Raw genomic sequence first — 23,176 nt, 5'->3', positions numbered from 1 at the left:
GTCACCCTAATTTTTGATAATTTTTCAATGAGCGCTTTATTATATGTAACAACTTTGTAGAAGAAAGTTTTTCTCTGTTGCTATAGTGCTCTGTTGCTATAGAGCTCTGTTGCTATAGAGCTCTAGACCCAAATTTCCCCCCAAATTCGGTTTCTGGACCATTGTGCACTGTTGGCTAGTGTCCCATTGCTACTGCAATATTAATTTCAGGGCCGAAGATTCCAGCACCAGTTTTTGTTCCTATTTTTGAGCCATCTGTGAAAATTATCGTTGAACGGGATGGACCTCAGGAACTCCGACTTACCAGTCTGTACGCGACGTTTCGCCTACCTTGTAGGGAATATCATGATTATCCTGAGATGCCATCCAGGTGCCTCCATCCGTACTCATCACTGGCCCTCTTTTGACAAAGTTCAGTATAGTCAGGTGACCCACACGATTACCTGACAAGATAGTTTTTGTTTTATTAGAGCCTCAAGGTACTCTTTTCTGTTTCTAGTTGCACGTATTCGTACAACGGCAGTAGATGAAGTATTGCATCAAAACCTTTTGATGGGGTGCTGCTCATTGCTCCTGTTATAGCAATGCACGCAAGTCGTTTTGACTTTAACCACGTGATCTTTTCATTTTTCAAGTGTCAAAATTTCACTTAAATTTTTGCATTTTTTTTATTAAAGTTTCAGTACATTCCATATTTCTAAAATGCATAAGCTTCATTTTTGACAAACAATAAATTATAATATCAACGCGATAGACACGAACAAAATTTTTAACATGTCGGGACACGATTAATAGTACTGTGCAGTGCTGCGATCCGCCGATATACTGTGGAACAACAACAATAAATCGGTTATAACGTCAAGTCGTTTGTATACTTAAGCGTCGACTGTGCTGTGGAAGAAGGTATTGTTTTAATTTTGATTGGTCGAAACATGCATTCAACAAGGTTCTAAATTTTTCAATAGTACAATAGTAAGCATTACAAAATCGAATAACTAATTTTCCAATCGATTGTTGTAAAATTGAAGGAAATCCGTTGGCAACTGACTGAGTTCTAAGCATTAGAAGGAGGACAATTATTTGACGAATGTATAACTACAATACTCCGACAGTGTAAATAAATTCCACTCACCACCAAGCGTACAAAATTAAGCTACAATTTGTATCCTCTAACTTATAACTAATAAATCCTTTACCCCTTATCAGGGGAAACGATGAAGGCACCAACAAGTGCAGTTACTTTCTGACAAATAAAAATTAATTCATTCTAAATTCTGAGATTTATAACTACTAAGCTGAAACTCAATTATTGAAGGAAAAAAAACTTGAGAGAATTCTGAGGTGAACGTGTTTTTGAGCATCACTTTTTAAGTTTTGATTAACGCCTTTTCCTATGTACTATCTCTATGTAATATATGATTGATTTTTGTTCCAGAAATTTCAGAAAATTTTCTAAAAGTCACATGCACAATTTCTTCCGTAGCTTCCCAGCTTCAAATGTCTAATTGTAAACGCCATTTTTTTATCGCCGGCTCATCTCATTGAATACTGTTTTGGAATGAAGAGATTCCAGAGATGAGAAACACAGTGAATATAAGTTTTCTAGATTGGTACGAGTTTTGTACCACCAAACAGACTAAATTAAATCTTTTCCGTAGCCAACACAATAAAGTATGAGGTAAAAAATCCAAGAAGAAAGAAGTTAATTTGAATACGGAACATCAAAACTGTCAAACCGTCTGGTTTCAACATGGCCTGTATCTGTATGCAAGAAAGCAAATTTTTGTCTAACGCAGTTTACAGATCGTGGAGTGATTTTAAGAGTCATATAAAGGCGTTGGAATCATCAATATAAGTATACAGTATTATGGAAAAAAATATTAAAACTGGCAGCTTTTGTCATATTTGTTCTCTGCTCCGTATGCTTATGATGAACAAACTGATACATGTACACCGGATAAATTGGAGATGATAAAACTAGTAATATATATAAGATTTCGCGTCAACAGGACCAGATGTTGGCAGTTGAATTTAACGTTTTACATTTCTTATCACTGAGACCATTACTGTTCGGTAATCATAAAAGCTGGTGAAAAATTGTCAAGGGATGGCTTTTAAGAAACTGTCTGAATTTTCTGTAAAAAAAATACCTTATAGATATTGTAAACGCTTTCTCTTGTCTTTATTCAGATATATCGATCTATGAAAAAATTTCAGCCCTTTTCAAATGTTGGTGCAGATAAATTTTCTAAAAAAAATGCAAAGTTGCCTACGGTAGTGAGACCCACACTCGCAAAATTTCATTAAATTCTGAGGGGATGCTGCTAGCTCCTCAGTTGAGGTAGCGCGAAATTCTACATGTACAAAATATACGACTGTATGTGTTGTTACGTGACTGTAGATGATTATTTTCTAGTAACAAATTTGTTACAATAAGGAGAATTTTTCGTTATTGCTTTCGAAGTGACAGTTAAAACTTGTGCGTGTAACTATCAAAATTATTTATTTAACTTTTGGACAGCTTTATTCACCTGTCTACGAACTAATGTCAATTGTACCGGAAACAAATAATATAACGCGTTGTTTTTCTCGTGATATGATGGAATTGATTGAATTGATGAAGTGAAAATAACGTAGACGAAGTCTCTGATCACACACATTTTTTGACACACTTCTCACTGTTTCATCACGTGGTCCTTGAATGCCAAAGATATTATATTCAAATCAGGTAAAAGGGCCGGTTTTGGCCCAATTATACTATGTATGAGAAATAGTGGTTCTTCAATCTTCGACAAACCTGTAACTGAATCAGTTCAACGGAGAAATCAGCTGATTTCGATTATATTCTGCACTAACGTTGAGCTTGAATAATAAAACTATGTTATTTTGTATATAAATTTCCTAATCAAAAAACTTCTCTGGGCTCCTGGTTTGGCCATGGAATCCCTAGTTAGCAACTTGGGGCTCCTATATTGGCCAAGTCGCGGAAAAGTTGAAGGTTCACGAATTTATTTAGTAGTTTGACTAAACCATCAGAGAAAAATCATACCAAAATATCTATTTTTGTTTCATGTGCGCAGTAAATTGTGCCAGATACTGGTAACCAAATTTATTATCACAATAGACAAATTCAAAAAATGTTACCAAATTTGCTGATTCTGTTTCATACTATTCCGCCACATCGAACCCACTCGCTTAAAAAAGATATAATAGAGTGATATTAAATACAAACACCGAACGAGCAGACAATTCAAACAGACAACAACGATAAACGAGCTGCCAGACTTCCTTCCGCTTGTACATTAAGATTTTTATATAGGTAATACAAGAATAGAATCAGCATTACAATACAGCATTAAATTGAGCACTGAGATAACTTTAATACCCTGTTTGATTACCAAGAGTATAAATCATTTGCAATTTTCCACAATCTAATTTTAAACGCATTAACTTATTACAATCCTCGAGTCATGTTTAAGAGTTGCTACTCATATCCACTCGCACAGTAGCTTTCATCTTCAGAAGGATTTTATATTTCCAAAAATAACCTTCCTTCAACACATCCCAAAGCATTGTTCTCTTTGTCCTGCTGACACGGTTCCGCTTTGCGTCTGTGTCAACATTGAGGCTGTTGGGAAACCCCGTGTGCTGCTGGCTGACTGATCGGAAGACTCCATCATCGTTCCGTAATTTTTCTCACTGCCTTCTGCTTCCTCTTTTACTTCTTCCGCTTGTACAGCTAATAATTTACCGGTTAAATTAGCTGCCACGCAAATATTTGAGTCCGTGGTAGGCTAATTTTTTCCCACCAAAATACCTTCGCCTGCTGCTGCCCCCACCCATCTCGCCAATTGCCTCGCAAGTGGGAACAGGCGCGCACTCGTGCCAAAATATGCAAAACAGTTTCCTTAATCAGTGAAAAGCTTATTGTTCCTCGTTTGCTTTCACGTTGTACCACACAAGCACTGCCGGCCGGGTGCGCTACCTGTCCTGTCTCTCTATGGTGTGCGACAGCAGCCGGGAAGTGGCAAACCGCTGCGCTGTCGGGTAGCGACGATGGCAAATGGTACGCTTTCCAGGAGTAGTGTGGTTTGGTGAGAGCATCGCACGCTTCATAATGGCTCGCAATTTTACCACTGCCTCCGAACGGCCGAGGGCACTCGAAACAAAAGTAGATCGAGGAAATGCCGGCGACTGACTATGGCTTGAGCAGAAGCAGTGGTTTCGTTCCGCGGTTACCAATTTGCATACACGCGCGGTACGCGTCCAGAGAGAAAGAGAAATGGAGAGAGTGACAGATGAGAAGTTACACGTTTCGCAGCGAGTGTATTCAGTTTATGACGTTTCATTATTCGTTCTTTCGGTGCACCGAAGTTAATTAATTGTGAAGTTTTGCCAACTTCAATGCCACGCCAAAAATATGTTATAATTGAAATGTCACAGTCGGAGTGAGCTCAAGCTGTGAGCTTGAAAGGCAGCTTAGGGAATGGTGAAGACATGTACAATAACAAGCAGGATTTCATGCCTGGTTTTGGTTTCTTTATTTCCGCCTAGCTGTAAATTAATTGTTAAGACATGCAATACACGGTATGCTGCGGTATGCTTTTAAACTATAGAAGGCTGAATTTCTATAGTTTAAAAGCATACCGCAGACCTTGTATAGAAAGTACTCATAAATTGCTGAGATTGTGATCGCAAAAGTTAGAAACTCGACCAAACACCGCGGCTACGATCAGATTCAATGCACTCAACTGTATGTTACGCCCTCAACCAACAAGAGGCAGGAAATAATGCTTCTGGTAGAAAACTAAAACTTAAATACAATCCTCATATCGAGGGTCGGTCGGCGGTCGATAATAACCATAAAATGCACACGTAAAAGAGTAGCTCTATCATAACAGCGCAGTTAAACCATCAAGATGCTGATAACAATAAATGCAATAAAATTTTGAAGACCTCTTGCCACGGTAAACTTTGCCAAGCCGAAGCCCACCCTACCAAATATACTTTAAATCAGTTTGAAATGTACAACATCTACATATTTCTAAGGATTGCATCTTTGATTAGGCGTGTTATGTCCACGGGTGCAACACAATGAATGGCAGGTGCTTCTCGTGAAAGTATCCAACTCTCAAGCTCATTTATTCCGGAACATTCATCCATCCAGCAGATCCGTCCACATCCCACCCCTTCCAGGTAGACCTTTGGCGCTGTCGTAATCCATCACACAATGTGGGCCAGAAAGGATGAGGCAGCCAGAGTTCAGCAACAGGAAACCTCGCTGCACACAGTCTTCGCAAAGGCAATTTCGAAGGGAATAAGAAATATTGTAGAAATAAAGAATACAACATCATCCCATTTATCATATCCGGAATGCAATCTAGATGCAGAGAACAAAACGTAGAAACATGTGAGGTTGCCTTGCCTGTCAGTGGGATATTTGCATGTTAGATACATGTAGTTTGTGTTTTCCGAACAACGGATAATATTTCTCGTGTATGTAGGAGAATTGTGTGCTCTTCCTGAGCATGGAATGTTCTGACTTTACCCGAAGCCGAGGGTTGAACTGGTATTTTTAACAAGTTGCAAATAAATCGCTTGAATTAATACCCAAATGTATAAAAATGTATCATTGCATGTTTTGTGCAAACGTTTCACATTTATAATATAGAGCAATTGTCATTGAAACTAGGCCATTTTTGGTTTAATTAAAAATTAAAATTAAAAGTTATTAAATTGATGTATTCCAATTCTTAATGCTTTCGCTGTGCTACAAGAGAATGAAATAGTAAAATAAAAGAACTATCATATGAAATGATTCCCATTTTGTCCGCCAACTAGAGCTTTTTCAAGTCGGTTTTGGGCCATGCAATCGTCGATTCTAAATCTGAGATCACCGTTTGAAATCTGAGTGAAATCTTGAAAGATGTTTCAAAAAGTACCATTAATCAAAGGCAAACCCATATTGTTTAACGCACACCGCCCGATAGAAATTAGCTGAGGAATGGTCCACAAATTAAAACTACTCATGATATGGGTATTCTGTGGTCTCTGGAAATCTGACCACCGTGAGACAATATACTTGAAGCCGTATAATAAAATAGGTTAGCAATTGCGGCTATCTTAAATTAGAATCTGATTTTAGCTAATGATTTGTAATGCATAAAACTACGCGTTTCAATTCGCGCTCATTTTTGTTTACCTGTAATTTCATTTCGAACAGAATTTGTTATGGCAACCCCGTCATGTAGGTTATGATTGTGGCCTGTATAAAACTTTATGTTGAGAACAGATCCAGACGAATGCTATGACATGGTTTACTAAGGTTATGATATGCTATGTTGTGATCAAATTATGAGGATTGGTTATGACGAAGATTTTAAATACGTCCGACGATTTATTCTAAAACAACATGTCGTATTGAATGGAAAAATCGCAAACATTTCTAATTATATCAGAAATCAGCATTTTCTTGAACGCTGAATAACGAACCCACACCTTAGTTTTGAAATTCCAATGATGATAGCGGCATACATTTAACGAAATTATCCAAATCATGGCATTTATTTAATCATCATCTTAGTTCAGAGAAATTGAATTTTAATTATACATTCATTTCCTACTGAATTCCTGCGGTGCGTATCATTTTCGATAAAATTCGTGACCGGTTTCACCATAAATATTTTATGGCATGAGTTTTCACATGCACGAAAACAATTCAAAGGCAACAATATATTTATTATTCTATCAAAATGGTAATAAAAATTTACACAATTTTGTTTTCACGACACTGTTAATAAGCCCCTGTTATAGAGAAATGGAACCAAGATAAAATTGAATGCATTACATGTAACTTGGAGAATATATCTCGTTTAAAATTTCGAGGCCGTTATGTGGTAAGCACATCGGGTTGTATAAAACATTTGGTCCTATTATGGAGCGTATATGGAGCTTTTAAGGACTTCAATTAATTTTTGCCAATTTACCATAACACATGTTTGTAGCTGTTGTTAGTAGGTTGTTATAACCGCATGGTCGGCATTTAAGGTTTTAAGTCTCAGTTGTATCATATACTAAACAACTTTGATATAACCAATTTTGTTACTTGGGATATAAGGGTGAAATTTTTCATCGATATTGAAATGAATTGGGAAGAGATCTAAATCTCACCTCTCAACTCCCCACGTCCCTCTCCTGTACCTAGACCAGTGCCGAAGGTGCTAGAGGACCAGGTAAAAGCGGTAAAAAAAGATGACGCTAATGGTCCCTACGTTGTTTTCTTCAGACCTATGAAGAATAGGTCTAAGGTCGATGGAACTTTGCGTCATGAGGTAGGCTGTTTTAAGAACTCCCTCATGCAAAATGTAAAGATACTGGATTGCAAGCAATTGCTTTTAGTATCCATTGAAGAAGGGAAGAAGGAAATTGAAGACTGTAAAGCACTCGCCGTATTTCCTGGGGAAAATGCAGCGGGTCTCAAGTATTTTAATAGATAAAAATTATCAGGTTACCTTTGCCTGAGTGGGTGCCTTCTCATTGTTTGATTCCGAGTGATGGAAAGGCTAACTTTGTACAAAGTTGCGATTAAAGGCGATATTCATAATAGACCAATTGCTAATGATGAATTTCATAGCATTTCTCGTCTGACTCGTCTACTCGTATGACTCAGCTATACTGCTTTTTAAAAACTGCCCACAATAAAATTTAAAATTCTTTAGTTTTTTTGTCCGATGACGCATTGACGATTTTACACTAAACTGGAAACACGAAAACGAAGAGCCTGCCTGTATGTTTACGCAAACTCTTTAGACCAAACTGCTCCAAAAATTAATGTTACTGCTCTGTCAATTAAAAAACAAATAGATCTTAGAATTTTTAGATAATTTTAAGTAAAATTGTATCTCCTCTCCTTTCATCTTAAATCTCCATTAGCTCATAGTTAACCGCCAGAAATAAAAAAAATTGCCTCCCTCCTTTTCTTGCTAACCTTGAATTATTACGAATTGTATGTTGCTCAGGTATAAAATGTATCGTGCCGTATCAAATAAACCATCTAAACAAACAAACAACTTTTCAATTAATTAAAAAAAATAAAATCAGTAATGGGGAGAGAAGTGATCATATGTCGCACCTACTTTCTACGCTAAGAGCACCAAAAGGAGACGACTGCACCCAGATTGATCATGATTCGATTGATGGTCTCAGGGGCCATCCACATACCACGTGGACAGCTTTGGGGGGGGAAGGATTGGCTAATGTCCACGGTCCATACAATTTTTTTAAAATTTATATGAGCCGTTGTCCACGGAGGGGGAGGGGGGGTCAAAATCGTTAAAAATCTGTCCACGTGTTATGTGGATGGCCCCTAACGGACATTTAACGGACGTTACGGTTGTTGGGACCGAATATCGACCCTGATCACACTCACTGAAATCTTATACAGAGAGTACGATGCGTTACAATATCCAGCCGAAAAAAAAAATTCATAGTTGAAAAAAGCGCAAGGTCGATAAAATAAGTTCTTAAACCAGTCTATAATGTCAGGAACAGAAATTTTCATATGTCGACCATGTGTAATGACAGGGACGGCAACCTGCTTACTGAGAAACAGATGGTTCCAAACAGGTAAAGGGAACACTTACAGGTACTTCTGAACGAAAATGATGGAGAAGAGCGATAGCGATATAGGAACAATATTAGGATAGATTGCAACGAAAGAGTTGTGAAATCAGCAAAAGAGTGATTCGAAAGCAATAAAGGATGGTATCCCTGCATTTGCTTTACATATAAGAAGAGCCATCGGCACGACTGCAGAAATTATAGAGGAATCACTATGATAAAGTGCTCTCCCGTATAAGTTATAACGTATATACGTATATATTCTTAAGTTTGAGACCGTTGGCGGAGCCAGGCTAGTTTTCGAGAAGGATGCTCCACGACGGATCAAATCTTTACCCAAACCTTTAATCCTAGATTAATTCCGAGAATACAATCTGCAGACTCACCATTTATTTGTGGATTTCAAAACGACGTACGACTCAGTTAAGCGTAATGCGCCGTGACAGATATTGCTAGGAAACATTTTCCCGTCTAAACTGTTTAATCTATTTGAATAACACTGTAGGAATCAACATCATGCGTACGAATATCTGACGAGACATCAATCGATTTCATGACGTTGGATGAACTTAAGCAAGGGAATGCACTTCTTTTCAACATTGCCTTGGAGGGTGCTGACATCGATATAATTTCTGATATTTTTTAGCGCAGTGGAAGAAGCCTTCAGGCCTTTTAGAAAAAAAGTTACAAGTTTTAAGTAGCGAACATGGGAGTACTTGTGCTGTTGATGCTGATGAGGTGGAGCTAAATGAGGAAATCTTCGAAGTGATTGAGGAATTCGTGACGTGTGACAACGATCTGAGCCGCAAAGTCGACAAGTGCTTGGCGTTTTAGAGCGCAAGGTGCTGCTTTCAGTACTTGGCGGCAAATTAGAAGTTCAGACGCATGAATCATGAATCAAGTGTGCAAATATAAAAATAGGTAACTAAACGCGGCAGATTGCAGTGAGCTGAGCATGTAGCCAGAATGCCTGACGGAAGAACCATCAAAAACATGCCCAGCATAGAACCAGGAAGACACGGTAAACTCCGAGGTAGTCCCCGCACCTGGTGGTTGTGCGCTGTCAACGAAGACGCACGAGCTGCAAGCTTTCGTGGAGACTGAAAAACGGCTACCTAAGACTGACAAACCTGGGCATCTACTATTCGTTCTGCTTTGCACCACTGAGAAAGTTTACCATAACAGTAAATAAAGTAAGTGCATACCGAGTTTAATGATGATCGTTTCAGCGTTTTCAATATCATCAAAAGTTGACATGAGATACAGAAAAATCTCGAATGACACAGTATGTCGCAAAAATTCGTCTCATACTGTAAAAACCTTTCTATTCAAAGTTACACGGTTATACGGATAGACAGACGCATTACCAAAAACAGGTTTACACGGGACTCCCTTCCCCCATTTTCAGAGGAGAGAGGGCTGTCCTTACATTTCAAGTTTGGTTTCTTTTTCTTAGCTCTCGAAATAGTTTTCTTCATATTCGTTTTTGTAATGATAAGATGGATTATGCGTTCGAGGAACTGATAGAGTGAAAGTACGCGGACGAAGAGAATCTTTCACTATTACACGGAGCCATTAAACGTTGAGGCTGTTGTATTAGAATAGCCATACTGGGCACAATCATAACAGCACACGCACAATCTCTGGTAAATCACCCTTTATGAGAATTAACAAGAACGCGCTTGTACGAATTAGTTGATAGAATAAATAAGATATAGAGGCTTGCGAAGCTTCGTGCGATGATTGAAGCATTTAAATTAAAACTTTTACGTTCTATTTTGTAACCAGATTTTGCGTCACATTTGTCGAAAGCTTCGATTTAATAATTATCGTGGAATTATACTATCTGCAAAAATATTTATTTTCATGATGCCCTGAAAAGTTTACCCTTTAAATCTCTAAACTTATTGGTTGAGGGCAGTAAAAAAAGGGCAACTGTTATAGCAACCATTGTTTGACTTTCCAGATTTACACCATGCTTGTGAAATATTAAGCAACAATTTCAATCTTCGAGCATCCAGCTTAGAAAAGATGAAATTCATTTTCTTCCAACCGACCTCCGGTGACGGTTTTGTGCAAGTTAACGGCACATCGAAGCACTTGATTAAAAATCGTTTACCGCTTAGGCGTCTCTTTCATAAACCACTCAACACTTTCCAACTTTGTAGCAGAAGAGCACCTTACTCACTAGCCGATTCAAGTGAAACGAGCGTCCCGAAGCATGCTTCCGACACGGTGTGCCCTATGGGTTGGTTGGGGTGATGACTCTTGCAGCCAAGATGGAGGCGGACTTGCTCCTGGTGACCGAGCCTCCGTCGGTGTTGATACAGGTCGCAATTAAAACCTCCGCAGTGACATGCGGCAAACCGTTGTCAATGAGTTGCTGCTGTCGATGACTTTGCCCTCGATAAAGCCGGTGGGCGCCCGAGCGACCATATGAAACGAGCGGGATATGAAGTTATGTTGATATGCAAATGAATTTGCCTGCATCAACCAACCACTTCAGATTCATTCGAGAGGTAATAGACGAAACCCGTCTAAACTGCATCAAGTAGTGACTTGTGGATGTAGTTTAGCCTGGCTTCGGGAGGGAGGTGACAAATCAAACACGAGCAAATTTTGATGATTACGCGCGTTATTAACTGGATTTTCGAGTGGCAATCCTCGTCAACACTTTGGCTTCTCCTGCAGATATAACCTGCTGAAGCAAACTGAACGACCATTGACTCGAAGTGACTGTCAGTGATGGACGATAATTAGATGCAGATGAAATTCCATTCACACTTCAACGGTGTCAATTAATTCTAATGAGACCGGAAGGCGTCGGCCGCCATCCAGCTGTTCGAGCGACTGCTTGTGGTTTTACCATTGGCTTCTTACTAGCCTATCGTCGCGTACTTATCCAACCCTTATGTAGCCAATAGATCGAAACTTTACTAATCAAAAATTCGGTGAGGTTTTAAACAACCAACATGTAATTTATTTCGTTCAAAGACAACAAAAAATGCCTTGTAAAACTAAACAATTCAACGCATGCCGGGAATATATGCCAACTCTCATCATTAATTCTGTTTAAAGTCGTGAATTTCCCAGCGAAGCTCCCCGGAACGTATTTTCGACACAATCACAATAGCAGCATACGGCGAGGGCACAGGCAGTGAGTGTGGTGGCATTCTTCTCTTTCTCTGGAATAAAACATGGCCTTTTCCTTTTTGTGAGACCGTACACACTCGCCGCTCAAGCTGAACAAGGGTCTGAGCTCTTGTTGAAAATTTTGAATAGAAGAGGAACCACAAACATCATAAGCCTGCTCCGCCAGCCCAAGGTGGCTCTTTTCTTGGCGTCCCGCCATGGTGGTGCTGCAGCATGCTCCCCAGCATCTGTTTTGATAACCGCACTTCACCGTCTGGAGACTTCTTGGTCGAGTGGTCTGAGCGCAGAGGATTCAGTAAGAATTGAGAAGAGGCAGCAATATAGTTGAAATTTATATTCATTTCATTCCATCGAACATCCAAAGCAGTTTGAACCTTAAGAGCCTACAAGGATGAACCGACTTTAGCGAGAAGGAGGGAAAAAAACCGAGCAAAAAGACGAACAACAGTGGGCCAAGAGAGAGAGAGAGAAGGCCGACAGGACGGGAGCAAATTCTAATTCGGCAATTTAAAATGTAGTCCTGCGCGGAGCAGTGAGTGGGGAGGGATTGCGATAGGCGACGATTTTACTCCAGAGCGAATGCAGATGAATTGGGAAAAGTAAAACTTCAACCATAATAAGCAATTGGCTCAACAGGCACTTTGTCTGCGGGGTCCTCTTTTGGGAAGCTCTAGATCATCGTCAAGTACATCGATGTTTTGGGGGCAAATATGGGGATGTTGAGTTTATTGTACCGTCTTTGTTGCACGCGGGTAATATTGTTCCGGGGTTAAGTGCCATGCTATTGGTACGGTTTTTTTAAATAAATGTACTTCATTGTTGCTATGAATGCAAAATAGTTCGAGTGGAACAGATTTATATCCTATTGTTGAGGCTGATTGATGGTGCTAAACAAACAAAGCTTCATGGGGTTTGTTAATTTTTAATACTTGTAGATTGTATTAAACACGTACAAGTGTTTTTTTAACATCGATGCTCAATTTGGAATTTCACTGGGTAAAATCGATAAAGTATTACGAACGTTAGCTTCTACCCGAGAATGTGTGGAGTGACTTTTTTTCTGCTACATCAAACGAACCACAATCAATTTAGCAGTCGCTCCGATTCATTACATTCATTTTTCACGGTCATTTAGCTGCCGAACGACGTCCTTCGGAAAGTGAGTGACCAGAAAAGTTCTACTGTATAGGCAGCTAGTGACAACCCCGTTCATCGTTCCATTCGATCGATGCCCAGATTGATTCGAAACAATATTTGCAATAAAAAAACCTACGCACAGTTGCCACCAACTTCTCGTCTCGTCATCATCTGCTGCCTACACTACACCTGTGCGAATTTCATTGAAACAGTTTAAATGCGCACGTAGTTTGTCAGCGAAAAAAACACTCACACATTCGCCTACGCAATCGTTTCAATTTCACTATTGCCACCGACCCCATCAAATATTCAAATGAAAACTATTTCCTGTGAACACGAATCAGCATCAGCGGGGGCTCGCGGGAGCCGAACGGAATCAGATTCACAGGCAACTATACATGCCGGGCCCCCCTTCCTCATCCAAATCCGTTTGTTTTTGTGAACGCATTCGTCACATCACAGGGGATGAATACAGATGCTGTGATTGAAATTTGCTGCGCACCATACGGTTTTATGGCTCAGCTCCATTAATTCTCATCGTCTGCAGCAGTCTCTCTCCCTTTGATGCAGCACTAGGTGATGAACCGGAGAAGAGTGCAGATATAGCAGATCAACCTTCTTCGTCAGAGCCCAAACCGACCGACGTCATCAAAGTGTCAACTCGGCTGCAAAGTGGGATTGTTGGGTGCTATATCATGCATGGTTTAAATTTATTCCAAATATTGTGACAAATATTTTTACCATAACATTGCTTTTCGACCACCCAACAAAACTTTTATACCAAGTTATAGTCATGTTTCCTACCACTATGCGCAATATCAAGAACGAAAACCTACTGGACAGAGCGCCATTCGGATCCGTTTTCTGCTCGCAGTCAATGTCCAATCGAGCGTGTTATGACCGGTGTGTCACTTTTTGCAATCAGGACACTCAGATTGATCGCAACTGTTGTAGAAGCGATAAAAAAGACTGGTTAGTTGCTTGTGCATCTGATAAAATGAAAAAAAAATTACACCTTACACTGCTATTTGCTTGTTCGTGAACAGCCGTTTCTGGTCGCGTGGATACTGTTGTCAGTTTACTAAATGTATGTGCGGCGAAAAACTATTTATAAGCAGAAGAAAAAACTATCATTTAGAGCAATGAAAAAAAAATTTCTGTTATTAGCATGCTTAATCACCTGTTCTCAAATATCTGTTTTATTTTATAATGAATTTTACAAAATAATAACTGTGACTACCGTTCCAATAGCAGGTATGAAATTTGATAAGTCATCAAATCAATATGAAAAAAACAATATCGCACGCTAGATTAGTTGAAAGAATGCGTTATCGATATTTTTTTCGACACATTTTGCATGTTGTAGGATAATTACAACAATACACCGTGCCCCAGTGCTGAGTCGAGAAAATGTCCAGCTCGAAAAGATCCTCGACTCGATCGGGAATCGAACCCGATATCATAACCATGTGGGAGAGCTTGCCGACCGACATCGCTAACCACAGATCAACAGATGATTTTCACTCAGTTTCAGTTGATTGTTTTCAATAAATTTTCCAATGATCTGACAATATCATCTGAAAGGCAATGGGAAAATGCACTCTCTTGATAACACAGTGCAAATCTGTAGTCAAGCTGAAAATTTGACGGCCGACAAGCTTTCATTGCCAGAATCCCAAAAACGGTTGTGTGTTGTTAAAATACGGCAAAGCTTTCTACTGGAGAAAGTTACTGGCCAATGCACCTATCGCTGATGTTGCCGCTACCGTACAGAGGAAATTGTTTACTTGGAAAAAAATAGTACCGCTGCACCTACCACTGACGCTGCTACCCACTACCGCTGCTGGTACACACTGCCGCTGCTGCTACCGGCTGCCGCCGCTACTGCTGCTAACCACTGCCTCTGCTGCTGGACTGTCCTAGTCGTTATCCAGAACAAGTCTTACTGGTTTAGACAGAAGCGTGCTCTTATATAGGCCAAATAGTATCATCTCGGTTTACTAGGTATATACAGTGGAATTTCGATTTTATCACGGTCAAAAAACATACTTCCATGAATCCAACGAAGCTGTGGACTAAACTTCATTATTTCCTCGAATCCAAAGATTCGCAAGAATTACCAGAAAATGTTTTTTTGACTATGATAAAATCAATATTCCACCGTAATTTTTTCGACCGTGCTAGGGAAAGCAAGCATTAAGGTACCAATCGGTTCAATCGGCATCTGTGTTTCAACAAGGATTGACCATTTTTAATAGGACAGTGGCTAGCATAATTCGGGCTTGACAATTTCCATGGTTTGATTATACGTTTTAGTGGCGTTTGGAAGCAGATGACAAAAACTGTTGGGTTTTGTATATTACTGAAAGCAATGAAAATTCAGTACGTGATGAGACGTGAAGATGAAGTCAAATTCATAACCTTTTCGACATTTGAAAAGAAGTGTAATGAATGATCGATTCAGAATTAACTCTTCAATTAGGTATTTAATTTGTCCTCAAAAGGACAATTTGTCGTTTAATTTAGTACCGGATATGATGCTGATCGCATCCCTGTGCTATCCAGTGGGAATAAGGCTTTCTTCTGATAACACAGTGGAAAGCTATTTTTACACTGAAAATTTGACGGTCAACCTATTTTGAATGCCAGCATCTCAGAACGTTTGTGTAGGCAACTTTTATTGGAGGAAGTGCTGGCTGATGTACCACCCACTGATAATGCCCGATACCTCACAAAGACAGCTGTTTACTAGACAAAGTATGCCACGACTGCTGCTGCTGCTACACAAAGGCAACTTCATAATGGAGTAAGTGCCACTACATCTACCGCAGCTCGCACTGCCACTAATACTTCTTATACTCGCTGCCATAGCTGCTGCTGCTAAGAAGGAACTGTCCTAGTCGCTATTCAGAACTAAAAACTAAAAACTGATTTGGGCGAATGCCGGCTCTTATATAGGCCAAACAGTCTTGGTTTACTGGGTATATAATTCTGTCGACCGTGCTAGGGAAAGCAAGCATTAAGCAACCAATCAGAGGTTCAATTCTGCGTTTTAGCAAAGCTTGACAACTTTCAATAGTACAGTAGTAGAATGAAGGAAATCGATTGAAAAAAAAACTGACTTATAAACATTTAAAGAGAAACAAATCCGCTAACAGATTTTCAATTTACTCCTCTATGTGGTAAGCTGAATGAAATCGTAGTCCTACGTCAAAAGAAAATGAAAGAATATAGATTTATAACCATTTTTGAGAATTTTGGTGTCTAAAAGCCCTCTAGTTGGTCTCGAGGTACGATGCTGGTCTAAGAAGCCAGTTGTCGTGAGTTCGAATCTCGGCTCGGGAGATACTGTTTATGTCAGTAGGATCGTAGCGCTAGCCCCGCAATTGTCCTGTACACTAAACAGTTGGCTGCGAAATCTGTGTATAAGAAACAGAAGGTCAAGTTCCGAATCGGAATGTAGCACCACCAAGGCTTTGCTTTGCTTCTGGTGCCTGAAAGATAACTTTTCCAGAGACTTGAATGTGATTTCCGTAAGCAGAGATTTTGTGACGCACTTTTAAGCAAACAAGGAGCAACTAATTCGTTGGAATGGTTGAAAAGCAATATTTTTTTTAATGCAAATATTTTGAGCTTCAGGGTAACTTTTTTTCACTTTTGTCGTCCTGTCAGTCGAACCGTTAATTTTTTTTCTGTTTTCACTAACAGTTCTTTTGCTAATGAAAATTATTATGCTGGTTAAATGTGCCGTTAGAAAAAATTCAAAATATCTAGCGACTGCATATTTGTTTTGGAGACATACCGTTTCATTTTGTTAAGTAGATAATATAATATATTAAAAACACACTACTTTGTATATTGAGAATAGGTTATGTTTCCATGTGAACTGTGTCCACATAAGCACTGATGATGATTGCATGTAGCAGCCGAAATACGTATTTGCGGACGGTATTCGATTAAAGGGTATTCGGTTTTTTGTAGTAGAATTAAATGGAAACATATCCTATCCTCAATATTCAATTCCATTCTACTAAGACGCTCAAAAAGAAAGTTATTTGACACTACTTTGTAGAAAACATAAAAAGATGCTTTTTACAAAGACTGAGTTATTGTCAGAAAGTGTAAAAAATATACATATCAGGCAATGAAGGTACTAGAAGAGGCTTTATATGCTAATTTTTGCCTAATTGTGGTCTGAGGATGTACAAAGAATAATATTTTTTACATATTTTGGCAATAGTGTCTTCTATAAATGTTGTATGATTCGATGATTTATAATATGTGCTGAATTGTATTACCTTCTTAATGCAACAGTTTAGATATGGGTCATTCCATCTCAAGTGTGCAAAATAAAAAGAAACAAACGTGTCATTGACCTCCTCAGATTTGGCTCCAATTTTGCGGAATGGTTGAATTAAGGTCATTATGCAAAAATCCCAATTTTGGTGCCGATCAGTTCATCCCCTGCCCCGTGAGACCCACCCCTTTTTTAAAAAATTTGCATTTGTTTTTCGTCAAAAAGTCTTGTTTTCTTTTAATTATAGATTCAAAAGCATAATTTCTAGAAATAAATTGATATATGCATCTTGAAGAAAACTAGTTGAGGATTCCAGAAAAAATATCAATTTTGAGCAACAGTGTTGCCAGATATGTTGTTTTTACATTTGAAAAGAAATTGCATTTTTTGGCGAATGAGTATATTTTGATACTAAATTAAACAATTCCATCGTGTTCCTGAGAAAATTTTACATAAAAAGCACTTATCGCCCCGAGGTATTATAAGCAAAACTCGAGATATTGCATTTCAAATTAATATTCTGCTAACATCTTCAAATGATTATGGATATTCTGAATAATGCAATTTGAAAAGAATTATTCAAAAAATCCAAAAAAAAATTACAATTTTGCCTGGCAATGTTGCCAGATATGTTATTTTTACAGTTGAAAAATAAATTGCATTTTTCGGCTAAAAAGTATATTTTGATTTAAAATTCGACAAACGTATCGTGTTTCTGAGAAAATTTTACCCTAAAACACCTATTACGTAGAGGTATTATGAGAAAAACTGGAGTTACAGCATACTTAAGAAACTTTAAATTTTTTAATGTGAATTCTTATTTTAGAAGCGAGTCGTTATAGATGCAGTTACGGCAATATTGCATTTATATCCCCTAGACCATAACTGGTTGATGCCATAACTGGTACATTTTTTAGATATTGCCATAATTGGTACTCCTACCCTATATGTTTTTCTTACTATGACGTTTGTTTTGTATTCATTAAGAATGGATACAATAAAAGCATTTATAACGGCTCGCTTCTAAGATAAGAATTTAAATTAAAAAATTAAAAGTTTCTTAAGAATGCTGTAACTCGAGTGTTTCTCAAAATACCTCTACGAAGTAAGTGTTTGAAGGGTAAAATTTTCTTAGCAATACGATGCATTTGTCGAATTTGAAATCAAAATATACTTATTGGCCGAAAAATGCAATTGAATTTTTCAACCGTAAAAATAACATATCTGGCAACACTTCTAAGCAGAATTGTTATTTTTTGGATTTCTTAAATAATAATCTTCTAATTGAAATATTTAGAATGTCCATAATCATGCCAGTTTTGGAGATATTAGCAGAGTTATAGTTAGAAATGCAATGACTCGAGTTTTGCTCATAATACCTCGGAGTGACAAGTGTTTTTTCTTATAAAATGTTCTCAGGAACACGATGTAATTGTTTATTTTAATGTCAAAATATACTCAGTTGCCAAAAAATGCAATTTCATTTTTTAAATTCAGAAACAACATATCTGGCAACACTGTTGCTCAAACTTGATATCTCTTTTGGAATCCTCAATTGATTTTCTTCAAAATTCAGATTTAAATTTATTTTTAGATATCCTGCTTTTAAAACTATAATTAAAGGAAAACAAGACTTTTTGACGAAAAATTGCACATTTCATTTTTCAAAGAGGGTCTTACGGGGCGGGGGGTGAACGTATCGGCACCAAAATTGATATTTTTGCATGATGACCTTAAATCAACCATTCCACAAAATTTTAGCCAAATCTGAGAAGGTCGCATATATGAGGTGTGCACAGTGCACACTTGAGATGGAATGACCCACATTAAAAAATAAATAATTTTAAGAACTAATTTTTTTTTAATGTTTTTTAATGTTTTTTTTTATTTATTTTTTATTTTTTTTTAAGGGGGGGATTTGTTAGTAGCTTAAGTATTTATGATAAATATTAGTAAGTAATGAGTATGTGTGTCCAATCACAAATGGTGACTTCTCAACTATTACACTATTAAAAATTTGTAATTTAATTTGTTAGGATTTGTTTGCTTTCGCAATTAGGACTTATCGTTCGTAGGGATTTAAACCTACTTGTCAGAATAGGGGAAGTAAACTTATAACTAACTTAATTGCTAACTTATTGGCTATAAAGAGAGCTTATCGTAGCAATTGAGGATTGCAACGATTTTTGTCAAAAATTGTTAATAATTTTATTTGACATAGCTTCTAATGGTTCAACACCAGTAAGTCTATGTAATTCGAGTGTACCAAACCAAGGAGGACGCTTCAAAATCATTTTCAGAATTTTATTCTGAATCCTTTGGAGCGTTTTTTTTTTTCTTGATGAACAGCAACTTCACCAGATCGGTACAGCATAAAATAAGAACTAATCTAATGTAAGACATTATATGTCCAAAACAGACGGAATTAGAAGAAAAGTTTCTGGAGTAAACTTTTTTGCAACAACATTATCTATAACTTTGCTAACGACATCGTTCATCTAAAGTGCAAGACTGAAAAGTTAAAATTTGCAGCAACACTAGCTCCCTGACTAAAACTTATTATCATTCTATAAGTCTTTTAAAATACTTAATTTCTTCTGAAGATAGTATGTAAATAAAACCAGTATTTGGAGGGTAAAAGAAAAATGTTTACTATATTGAGCAACACCATGATATGCTGTTGCGAGGCTGAGAGTGCTGCACTTCTGCTATTAACTTCAATCCGACACAAGAATTTGATCGTCCTACTTACCTTTTATAAAAAAAATAAATTGGAGTTCGCAAATCACAATTTAACTCAAGAACGCATCAAACAATCGACGTGAATATGTAAGGGTTTCTGAGGCCGGGGAAGGCTATTGTGCTGATTAGAGACCCCTCCAAAAATATAACACACTATTTTAAATTCAAGGATGGCGACTTTCTGTTTCTGGAAAACAGACAGACCAAAATGCCCGAGTACCACTCAATTAAGGTATTTCCCATACCCAGATTTCAGAATTTTACTTCACATGCCATTCCCTAATATAGTTATTTCTTTACTCAGGATGATGCACAGAAGCCTTAAATTATTCTCAGACACCATTCCGAATTCTGAAATGGCGGCTTCTGGTTTCTGGAAACCAGCCAAAAACGGTCGAATCCAAGATATTTTTTCGTTGAAATTTTTAGCGATTGGCAATGGTGAAGTACCAGGTGAGGTTTTTTTGATTGATTGCATTTCCGCAGTTTTTCTGAGAAAAAGGAAGTTATTTCGAATGTGTTTCCGCATATCTTTCAGAATTATGTGAACCTTGATTGCGTGCACTTGCAATCTTGGAGGTAAAAAAAACAAAGATGGAATGGGACCAAACTGGACGTAACGCATCAAAAAATCAATGCTTTATGCACAATTCTAGGCGTGGATATTTTTTTTGCAATGAAACTAATAAGAGTAAATGGAATCTATTAAGAACTCCCATTCTTTCAATGGACGAATTTATTAAATAAAGAGTGGCAAATGTATAGAACGGAGTTTGCCGAGTCAGCTGGTACAGATTAAAATTTCTTTGCGTTAAATTCCGTTCGATCCATCGGTCATTTTGGGTCTGTTACGTGCATATTGAGAGAAAGTTTTACGAGTTGAAGCCTCATTTGTTTTAAATTTTTTCCAGTATATTTCCGATTTGAACTGTACTTATAACCTAGCGGTGTTTTGATCAATTGGTAATTCGGTTCGATGATGGCAATTTTCGTCACGGGTTGCTTTCAAACAAGTTTATTTTTCGTCTAGGCCAAGACAAAAAATAACTTTGTTTGAAAGCATCTCGTGACCAAAATTGCCATCATTGAACCGAATATACTTATAACTCTAGATTTTATTTGTGATTTCTAAAAATTTTGTTGGATAAAACAAAAATAAAAAATTTTGGGATGTGCCAGTCTTGAATTCAACTTACGATGTTATGTTAGTGCGAACATCGTACGCGGTTTGATCATGACGCATTCATGCGATAACTGAATAAAATTTGCAATTGCATTATTCGGTCTTTTTCAAGATTCTTATACATACTTGGGAGACGGGAATTCGCTAGTGAATCAAATTGAAACTATGATCAACATTCGCTACAGATACTTCCCGATAATATTGTGAATAAACAGCGGTATATACAAAACTAATCTGTTTTTAATCAAAAGTTTGTCTTGTGTTGCTGTGAATGGAGAATTCGTTTCAGAAAATGTATTAAGCTTCATTCAAAATGTTGAATCACTTTAATAAAGACGGTTAATCCTACTCCATAGCACGAACAAAATCTTGTTGTCCCCCAACCGCACAGCTGCAATATGCAACACGTAATATCGTAATGAACTGTTACATGGCTGAGAGTGCTACACCTTCGCTATCTTCATTTATCTAGCACGATATGAATTAAATAATCCATTTCCCAAGCCCACAACATTATCAGAAATGTTAATTTATTTGCATAATTTGCATGTAAAATAAACATCACGAACACAATGGTACCTTTTGATCGGTTGGCTACAGTTTTTTCATATAACTTTCACTTAATTAATTCATAGGTTTGCAATTGAAATTATACGCTAATCTTCAAACCAAAGGTTGGAGCAAAACTTCAAACTGTGTTCAAGATTTATTTAATACAAAAATTGAAGCAAACATTCACAACATTACTTTGCACGTACGATTTTACTTTATATCATCCTGTTCTCAGCAATAAAAGCGAGCTAATATCGGTTTGCTGTGAAACTAAACTAAAATAATTAATTTTCAACTCAACTTTTCATGCATTTACTGTTGAAAAAATGTGTCCACTATTATACCACAATTTTAAAGCAACAACCACCGTCCGACCAAGAAATCGGCGTTCAACATCCGTTCAGTTGTGGTAACATGATTTTAAGAGAGTATTTTCGTTACACTTCGACCAGCATGACAACCTACTAAAGTAAAACGTAGCCCTACTTTAAAAAATGACTTTGTATAATCGAACCATTTTCTCCGGAGAGTAGAGCTCCTGTTAATCGAGCCCGACCTGTATTGAGATAGATTTTATAATCCGTAGGCGTCTAGTTGAATTGAGTAATCAGTTTGCTAGTCATCAGCGCTCTGCGAAAATTTGTTATACAAAACCAGAACGTAAAATATATTAAATGTTTTGGGTCTGACCAATATCGCCCTGCCAATGTCAACCGTTCTCAGTATCAGTAAATGTAAATTTGTAATACGTACTACCAAACATGTCAGAATTTTCTCGAATTTTGAAAAAAAAACAAATGCATACGAACTCACCACATCAAACATTACATTGATTCGAGGTAAAGCTCAGTTTGTTTGTTTTTTGCATTAATCTATCTTGCATACGTTTCAATCATAGTCTACGAAAATCAACACATTCGTTGTTGTGGAAAATCGATTCGCCGAAAAGTGTCTACTACATATAAACCCCATCCCCAATACTACGCTACTAGTGGATTTGTTAGAAACGTTCAGATTTCAGATCTGCCGTTTTGCCGAGTGCACTAGTTTGAAGGATTGTGCAGAGCCATGCATCGCTCGTCTGGCCCATAAAAAATGCACAAATACTCACTCGTACGAACGTTCCCGCGGAATAAAATTTGTACTCCAGCAGGTTGGAAGCGAAACTCTTTGGCTAACTTTTGCAAGGCTAGTGGGTTGCAAAAATAAGGCACGTCCCGCGGTAGTGGCATGAATTTTGCACGGATGCTGGCAGCTACCTTCGCACAATGCAGCAAAGTGGAAACTATCAATTGGTGCATAAGTCTTAAAATCCAACAATCTGGTTTGTAAACAACGACGTTAATCCTGTTATGATTTAAATAAGTTAGAGGCTTTTACACACTCTCTCTCTCTCTCTCTCTCTCTCTCTCTCTCTCTCTCTCTCTTTCCGTATGATGATTTGCTACCGGTGTATCAATCAACTGTCTAATTCATACTTCCGACCTGGGGCT

At 37.8% G+C, this 23,176-nt stretch overlaps 1 protein-coding gene across 3 annotated transcripts in view; it reads left to right on the top strand.

Moving 5' to 3' along the window:
* The window catches only part of LOC129728117 (protein O-mannosyl-transferase TMTC2), a 463,464-nt gene that overhangs the window by 378,125 nt on the left and 62,163 nt on the right, over positions 1-23,176 (top strand). The window lies entirely within an intron of this gene.

The sequence above is a fragment of the Wyeomyia smithii genome, chromosome 3 (genome assembly GCF_029784165.1).
Source record: "Wyeomyia smithii strain HCP4-BCI-WySm-NY-G18 chromosome 3, ASM2978416v1, whole genome shotgun sequence".
NCBI classification, from domain to species: Eukaryota; Metazoa; Arthropoda; class Insecta; order Diptera; family Culicidae; genus Wyeomyia; species Wyeomyia smithii.
Note: the sequence above shows the minus strand (reverse complement) of the source record. Positions and strands in the feature narration are given on the sequence as shown.